The sequence below is a fragment of the Nelumbo lutea genome, chromosome 1 (genome assembly GCF_056320005.1).
Source record: "Nelumbo lutea isolate HS-2025 chromosome 1, American lotus-T2T, whole genome shotgun sequence".
Lineage (NCBI taxonomy): Eukaryota > Viridiplantae > Streptophyta > Magnoliopsida > Proteales > Nelumbonaceae > Nelumbo > Nelumbo lutea.
In genome coordinates this window covers 87,722,312-87,730,937 of record NC_142684.1, presented here as the reverse complement: position 1 = coordinate 87,730,937, position 8,626 = coordinate 87,722,312, and the positions used below count along the sequence as shown (strand labels likewise).

General features: G+C 39.8%; 1 pseudogene across 1 annotated transcript; it reads right to left on the bottom strand.

Annotated features, from left to right (window-relative positions):
- Positions 1 to 6,545: 6,545 nt before the first annotated feature.
- Positions 6,546 to 8,063, bottom strand: LOC148875948 (putative clathrin assembly protein At2g25430 pseudogene; annotated as a pseudogene). The gene has a single exon (XR_016105391.1). The product of XR_016105391.1 is annotated as a putative clathrin assembly protein At2g25430 pseudogene (transcript).
- Positions 8,064 to 8,626: the final 563 nt, after the last annotated feature.

Genomic DNA, 8,626 nt, shown 5'->3' with positions numbered 1-8,626 from the left:
TCACCTGAAACCAACCGACCATTAGTGAAAATTGGCCAACTCGGTTTGTATCAGTTTAAGTCAATTTTTAGTTTGGTTGGTCAGTTCAAAAGATTTAAACTAAAAGAATTAAATTTAAATTAAAAAATATATAATGGCATTATTAAAAAATAAATTTAAATTTTAAAATTATGATATATAATATTTTAGACTAATAAATATGAGAATTTTCCTACTTTCCATATTAAAATATAAAATTTTAATATATATATATATATATATATATATATATATATATATATATATATATATATATATATATATATATATATATATTGGTCATGTCGTTTGATTTCTGGTCAATTACAAATGGCCAAAGTGAAACAAATCCAACCTAGTGAGGTTAGAAAATTGTTGAAGCAAATCTGACTGGAAATTCTAGAAAACTGACTAACTTGGATCGAGTTGGTCGGATTGGTTAGTTTCATTAGTTTGATGAACAACCCTTATTGAAATTAATTATTGTTATTTTTGTATTGTAAAAAAATTATTAAGAGTAATATATAAAATATAAATAAGTATTAATTATTTAAAAAGTTAAAATATTAAATAATTATATACTCTTGTGTGTTTCTATTATTTAGCTTTCACTTAACAAATCATGTACATCGCACTGGTCCCCGCTAGCAGTTTCTTGAAAATTGAATGAGGCCTTGGTCTCATAGGGTGGGAATTGCAAGTTATCCTGGAATCTCACTACTCTGGCCTTGCAGTAAGGATTTATGAATTTTGTCATTCCTGGTTTAATAGGAGCTGACCTAATTTTGTGATTTCTCATATAAATAAATAGAGAGAGAGAGAGAGGAAGCTTGAGTGTAACGAGAGTAAGGGTTTGGTGAAAGAGGTTGTGAATATTTAATCTCTATTGTTTTATAGTGGATTTCTTCTCTTACCAATCGGATTCTCAGGTTGTATCTACTTTAAATGGAAATTTTGAAAATTTACTTTGGTCATGAAGGTGTATTGTGAATAATACAATCTATATTTTCCTCATACTAGTAGTAGATGAGTAAACAAAGCAAGTGGCTCAAAAAGGAATTTGGATTTTGTCCTCACAAAACCATTCTCACACCTTTCTCATAGCCTTTTCAGTCGTGCATTGAAACTATTGGAATTCATTAACCAGCTAGGACAATTAGTTAGAGACTAACTTAAGTGCAAACTTTCTAGAATTCAAACACATGTAACTATATATATTATACATTTCATGAATGAAAAGCAATTATTTTCTTTCCCGCTCCACTCCGTAATGGTATTAGAGGCACAAACTCTAAAAACCTGAATTTCTTTCAAGATCTCTTAAATCTCGTCAATGATGGCAATCTCAAGGCAAGAAAATGATCCAAAGTCACTATATTTCCCCCATCATTCTGACAATCCAAGTGCCATTCTTGTTTCAGCACTGTTAATTGGTGAAAACTATTCGATTTGGAGGCATGCTATGCGAAATGCTCTTCAGGCAAAAAATAAGTTTGCCTTTGTCGACATATCACTTCCTCATCCAGATCTGGCTTCTGGCGACCTGTAATCATGGGTAAAGTGTAACTCGATGGTAATCTCATGGCTATTTAATTCTTTGGCTTGAGATCTCCATGAAAGCGTGGCCTACACTCATATTGCATATGAAATTTGGAAGGATCCTGAGGATTGTTTCTCCCAAGGAAATGTCCCAAGAATACACCAGCTGAAGCGTGACATCACCATTCTGAATCAAGGCTCACTAATTGTTTCGGCCTATCTTACAAAATTGAAAGGGCTCTAGGACGAGCTCTCTGTTCTGTCTTCCATCCCTGTTTGTAGTTGTGGTGTGGTCAAGGAATTCAGGGCTGAACTAGAACATGAGAAGCTACATCAGTTCCTCATGGGACTGAATGACAACTTCAACACGATTAAACCCAACATACTGAGCATTGAGCCTCTAGTTGGCATTAATCGAGTGTATGCCTTGATCGTTCAAGAGGAACGCCATCAGTCACTCATTTCAGCACAGAGATTCCAAAATCTTGATGTCGTTACAATGTTCATAAAGACCAAAGCCACTTCTGATCAAAATTCATATGCAAGATATCATTGCGACACTACAAGAAGAATGGACACACTAAGGACCGTTGCTTCGAATTGGTTGGATACCCAGCCAATTGGGACAAATGACGTCGATCCAAGAAATAAGTCTTAGTTGCTACACATGCTACTTTGACCCCAAACACTAATGATCAAGTTGTTCTGGCATATGAGAACTCTTCAATTCTTGGACTCACGTTTGATCAATACAAACAATTAATGTCCCTCCTAAATGGTAACATGCCATCCGTCAACAAAACCAATCTTGATGGTATTGTTGTTGTTTCTCTTATTACTAATTCACATACATCATGGATTCTTGACAATGGGGCATCAGATTATATGACCCCTCTTCTTGGCTCATTTACTTCACTCACAAAATTACATGATCATAAGATTGTTCGATTAACCAATGGAGGCTTAATCTCTGTTACACATCATGGCTCTATGAAAATCACTAGATATCATTGTAGATCATGTTCTTTATATTCTAGATTTCTAGTGCAACCTGTTATCAATCAATAAACTTACTTCATAGTTATAATGTTCTATTTCCTTCTTTCCTGGGCACTGTATCTTACAGAACCTTGTATCGAAGAAACAGATTGGGCAAGGTAGAATGGACCATGGTGTATACATCCTCAACACATCTCCCACACCCATCATCCACGCCTCTATTATTCCTCTCCCTTCATCTGATTACATGTTATGGCACCAGTGTGCCTCTCCCCAATGTATTTCATCTATCTTCGGTAGTACTCCTTCAAAACATGATCATTGTTGTGAAGTTTGCCATAGAGCTAAGCTCACTCGCTTGCTTTTCCTAGTTAGTCATCCTTGAGCTACTACTTATTTTGAGCTTCTGCATTACGACATTTGGGGTGGTTATCACACACACTTTCATATAGGAGCTCATTTTTTTCTCACAATGGTGAACGATTATAATAGATGTACTTGGGTTTTTTTTATCCATTATAAATCAGAGACATACAATTGTCTTACTACATTTTGTGAAATGATCAAGACACTGTTCAACTATTTTGTTAAATGCATTCATTATGACAATGGCTTAGAGTTTCTCTATGGGCCAATGCAGCAGTTCTATTTGAGTCATGGAATTGTTGATGAAAGATCATGTGTTGACACTTCGCAACAAAACGGAATTGCTGAGCACAAACATAGACATTTGTTGGAGGTTGCTCGTGCCCTTCAATTTCAAGTTGCTCTTCCCATTAAATTTTGGGGTGAGTGTGTGTTAATTGCAGCTTATCTTATCAACTACATGCCTACATTAGTTTTAGCAGGTAATATTAAGGTATTATTGTAGAAACCTCCATCCTATTCGCATCTTAGAATATTTGGCAACCTATGCTTTGCCCAAGACACTTCACCCTCTTAAGACAAATTCATGTCATGAGCATGCAAATGCATATTTGTGGATTATCTATATGCACAAAAAGGTTACAGGGTGTATGACTTGGAGTCAAAATCAATTTTCACCTCCTAGGATGTTGTATTTTGTGAGTCCCATTTCCCATTTCAATTCCAAGCCCATCAGCCCCAATTAGAACTCGTACTACCGTTACCTCAACTAGATGATGACCATGAACCCACCACTTGTGAACCTAAGCCCCCAACCCACAACACCTCAACTCACCATCCTACTACAAGACCTACCCGCATCCGCAAACTTCACATTCATCTCACTAACTATAATTGTGATTTTCCCCATTCACTCATATCATTTAGAGTTCAAACAACAACCTTTGACTATAGTGCACCTTGTGAACCAAAGAGTTTTGTGAAAGCAGCACATGACCCTTGCTGACTATAAGCTATGACCGAAGAAATTGAGGCATTGGAGTGAAATAACACCTGGTCCACTATAGATCTTCCACCAGGAAAACGGGCCATTGGCTCCAAGTGGATTTACAAAGTCAAATATTGGGATGACGGAACCATTGAGTGATATAAAGCCCACCTAGTAGCTAAAGGCTACAAACAAATCGAGGGTCTCAATTGCACTGATACATATGCTCCTGGGGCCAAAATGGTGATTGCATGATGTTTATTAGCAATTGGATCAATCAAAGGCTAGCCGCTCCGACAATTGGATGTTAACAATGCTTTCTTGAACGGAGACCTTCACAAAGAAGCTTATATGCATATACCACAAGGATTTGAAATAGGCTCTTTCAATAAAGCGTGTCGATTATACAAGTCCTTACATGGCCTTAAACATGCCTCCCATATGCGGTTTGAAAAATTCACAATTACACTCAAGGAGCATGGTTCATAGTTGGCTATTCTTTGTTCACTTCCTATCATGATGGATATTTCACAGCAATGTTGGTGTATGTCGATGATATAATAGTCAGTGACAACTGCAAACACATTGAGGAACTACTCATCTACCTCCACACTTGTTTTCGTATAAGAGATCTTGGCCCCCTCACATATTTTATGGGGATTGAAGTGAACCGCTCAGCATCCGGCATCTTCCTGAGCCAACATAAATATGTGCTTGATCTTTTGCAAGATACTATCATGATCCATTCTAGGCCTAGCTCCATTCCTATGGAACAATAATGCCTATTTCATAATAAAGACAGTTCACTACTATCAGATCCATCCCAGTACAAATGGTTAGTGGGTCATTTGGTCTATCTTACAGTTACAAGACCGGAACTTAGTTTTTCAGTACATACACTTAATTTCAACATGACCCACATGAAGAACACATGAATGCTGCCATGCGCATCATGCATTATCTACGATCTTCACTAGATCAAGGAATTTTCTTGTTGTCATCAAGTCAACTCAATCTCAAGGCATATTGTGACTCTGATTGGGCTACTTGCCCCCTCACTCATCACTTAACTACTACCTACATTACCATGCTTAGTGGCTCATTGCTCTCTTGGAAGACAAAGAAACAAGCTACTGTCTCTCGTTCCTCTACAGAAGCCGAGTATTGTGCCATGGCAGTTGCTACATCTGAACTACTTTGGCTCAAACAAATCCTTCGTGATCTTAGTGTGTCCATCTCTCAACACATGCATCTATTTTGCGACAATCAAACAGCTCTACACATTGCCAACAATCCAATATATCATGAGCGCACCAAGCATATTGAGATAAAATGTAATTTAATCAGGCAACATATCTCAAACAAAACAATTCTGACACATCATATTGCTAGTGAGAATCAACCTATGGATCTTCTAACCAAAGCTTTGGGTTCAGACTAATTCACACGACTCATACGCAAGTTGGGCATCCAATCTCTTCAGCTCCAACTTGAGGGGGGTGTTGGAGTTTGTTGGCCAACTGGCACAATTAGTTAGAGACCAACTTAAATGTGAACTTTCTAGAATTCAAATACATGTAACTATATAAATTACACATTTCATGAATGAAAAGCAATCTATTTTCTTTCCAACTCCACTCTGTCAGAAACATTCATGCTTATATAATTCTATTTATGGGGAGATATTCTCAATGCACGGCTGCAGGTACTCAGTGTTTGAAAAAAAAAACACTTCTAGTAATGAGTAAATGAGGTGGTTTCATTGTGCAATCCTCGCTCGGGTTGTACTCCCGCTCCTTGATAAAACTTTCAATTGATTTTAACAAGTTGCCGCTAATTATGCTCGGTGCCGTTAGCACTTGCTTCCAAAGCTCATTTTGTCTCAAAGGGTTAAGGGCTCGAGCATAATGAATTGCAGATAATCACGTGACACTAGAGGTGTAGATCACGGCCGTCACAGCACAACTTTGCAGGCCTCCCGTGCTTTAGTAGAGGGTTGTGCCCGTCTCCACTGGAATTACTAACAAGTCATGCCCAGCAAGGCCCATGGGATAAGACCAGGCGGGCTCGGACTAGGCTGGGTTGTGCCGCTGTGGGCCAAGATATGAGAGGCATATTTAAAAAGATGAAAAGAATAATGAAAATTTTAAAATAAATTAATAAAACAGACATAAAATAATGAAATTGAAAAAAAAAAATTATTGGGTAAATTACAAAGACCCCCTGTACTATGAGGTCTGTGACAAAGACCTCCCTTACTATAACTGTGAAACAAAGACCCCCTTCCCTTAGCCTTTCGTTGAAGTCTACAGTTATAATATTTTTTAATCCCCATAATACCCCTGTAATAACTATTCAGAGAAAAACACTCCTCATCTTCTCCAACCTCACAATACACGAACAGTAGAGGGTTTTTTTTGGGAGAGAGAGAGCTCATTTGCTGCCTCACAGCATACATGCCGTTCAGGAGCAATGGGTCAAAACCCCCCCGCCCAATGTGGCTTTCTGCTTTGATAGGTTGCTTGCTGTTTCCACCAGAGCCAACTCCCAATCTGCCTTTCCAGCTTCGGCAACAGGAGTCTGCCAGACTGAGGTTACTTCAGGCTGTCTAGATGACCTCCATCAGATGGGAATGCCTCCCAAGAGTTATTGGCATTTCCATTAGGCCCTCCAGAAAACAGAGCCAGCGCCAACCTGTTTGACTGATCTTCAGCAGAAGCATCATCACCCCTTAAATCCACCAAGTCCGTTGTTACCTGTTGTTGCTGTGGTTTGGGCTCTTGGCTGTGTCGGTGGGTCGACAGGCCAAGAACCGATCGAGAAGCCGTTGCAGCTGATGCATCCTGCCCAAAACCCTTTCGGGCTTCATGTTCCTAAGCGGCGTCACTGGCTTCCTTTCCTCCCGTCCTTGTGATTCATTTAAATCCCCATAAGGCCTAGACTGCCATGGCGGTCCACCGTAGTTTCCATAACCAGGTCATCTTTGAATTCTCCATACTCGTACTCATAAGACCGCGGTGGCGGCTTCCACCGCTCGTCTGTCCCCAAACCTATCATCCCTGCCGTGGCCACTGCCACCACCTCGCTGTTTCCTCTCATGCATCATACACTCAAGCCGCTGATCAAGATAGAGTGCATAGGTCCAAACAAAGGCAGAGTGATCCCATGAATTCGAATGCGCCTCATCGCGAAAATCAGACATATTCAGAAGACGAGTTCCCCTGTGAGTCACGTAAAGGATCTCCTGTTGAAACACTGGATCTCCCTCGTTTAACAGCCGGTGTACGAGAATCAATGCCTTGAGCGCCACAATCCAATCCCGTGCATTGACGTACCCTCTCGAATACGAAGTCAGAGCCAAGATCTCTCTGATATACTTCTCGTTGGCAGGATCGTCATTGTGACTCGTCGCCTTCACGATTGCCACCTCCAAGTCCGGAGCGGTATTACTGGCAACCTTCGCCAATCCAATGTTGGTTTGGTCCTTAACGGCTCCAATCGCCTTTCTGATGCTTGGCGCCATGCCAACCACCTCCAAGAACTACTTCTATACTCAAGCTTCTTAAGATCGAAATAGAAAATAGTCATAGATCATCAAATGGAAACTAGCCCACTAGTTCCACCTATTTCTTTGAACTCTTTGAATCAGAACAAATATCAACCAATCCGAGTTGATTGACTGACCTCAAAAGCAGTGAGAAAGAACGAAGAGACCGACGACGAGCACACAAGCAAATCAGAACAGGATCAGATCACCGACAACGACTGCGGACAAGAATTGTTACAACCTCAGTAGATCAATCACAGTAATAGCAGCGTTGTTTCGCGAGTGATAGATAACCTAGCGGCGTGTGTGGCATTGGTGGTGCTCCGAAGCGGAAATGGATCCAACACATGAAAAAATAAATTACAGAACTGGTTTTCTCATTGGAAGAACGTTTCCACGGCTCCCCCCAATGCTTTCAGTTGTGGAAGATGTTCCTGTCCCGGTTAGACGATTCGATAATCAAATGCCTTCACATTGGGCGGGGGAAACGACATGTATGATCAGGGGCTGTGAGGCAGCAAATGAGCACTCTCTAAGATGAATGTTTTTCTCTGAATAGTTATTACAAGGTAGTATGAGAATTAAAAAATATTGAAAGAGGTCTTTGTCTCACGGTCGTAGGGGTGTTTATCGCAAAACAAAGTACACAAGGTCTTTGTCACAGACCCCATAGCACCCAATGGGGAACACTAATCGTGTAGACGACCCAGTCAAAAGAAGAGTGGCTGCCACCTGCCAGTCCCTAGGGCATGCTTCAAATGTGTACGAAGAGAAGACTTAAGTCAAAACAAGCCATTAAGCATTTAAGCCCCATGACCAGATTGAAACAACACATTGATTAGCCATTCGATATACCAAGCCATTAAGCCTCAGGCTTTTCACTAACAGACGTGAAATTCGTTCTACAGAACTCTACATGCAGAGTCCAAAAATGTCATTCATTCTCAGGATTAAACTGTGGGAAAGAAATGGTTCAAGTTCAACTGATCATCAATGTTATATTTGGCGTAGGTAGTTTCTTCGGTAGAAATGGCTCTGTCGGAGGTCCTGACAAATTACACATATGACACATGGAAATATTGTTATATTTGGTTCTTCTACCTATTTGGAGATAAGGAAAGATGCAAGGCAGAAATGATTAAAAGTATTATGATGAAGGTGATCTCATC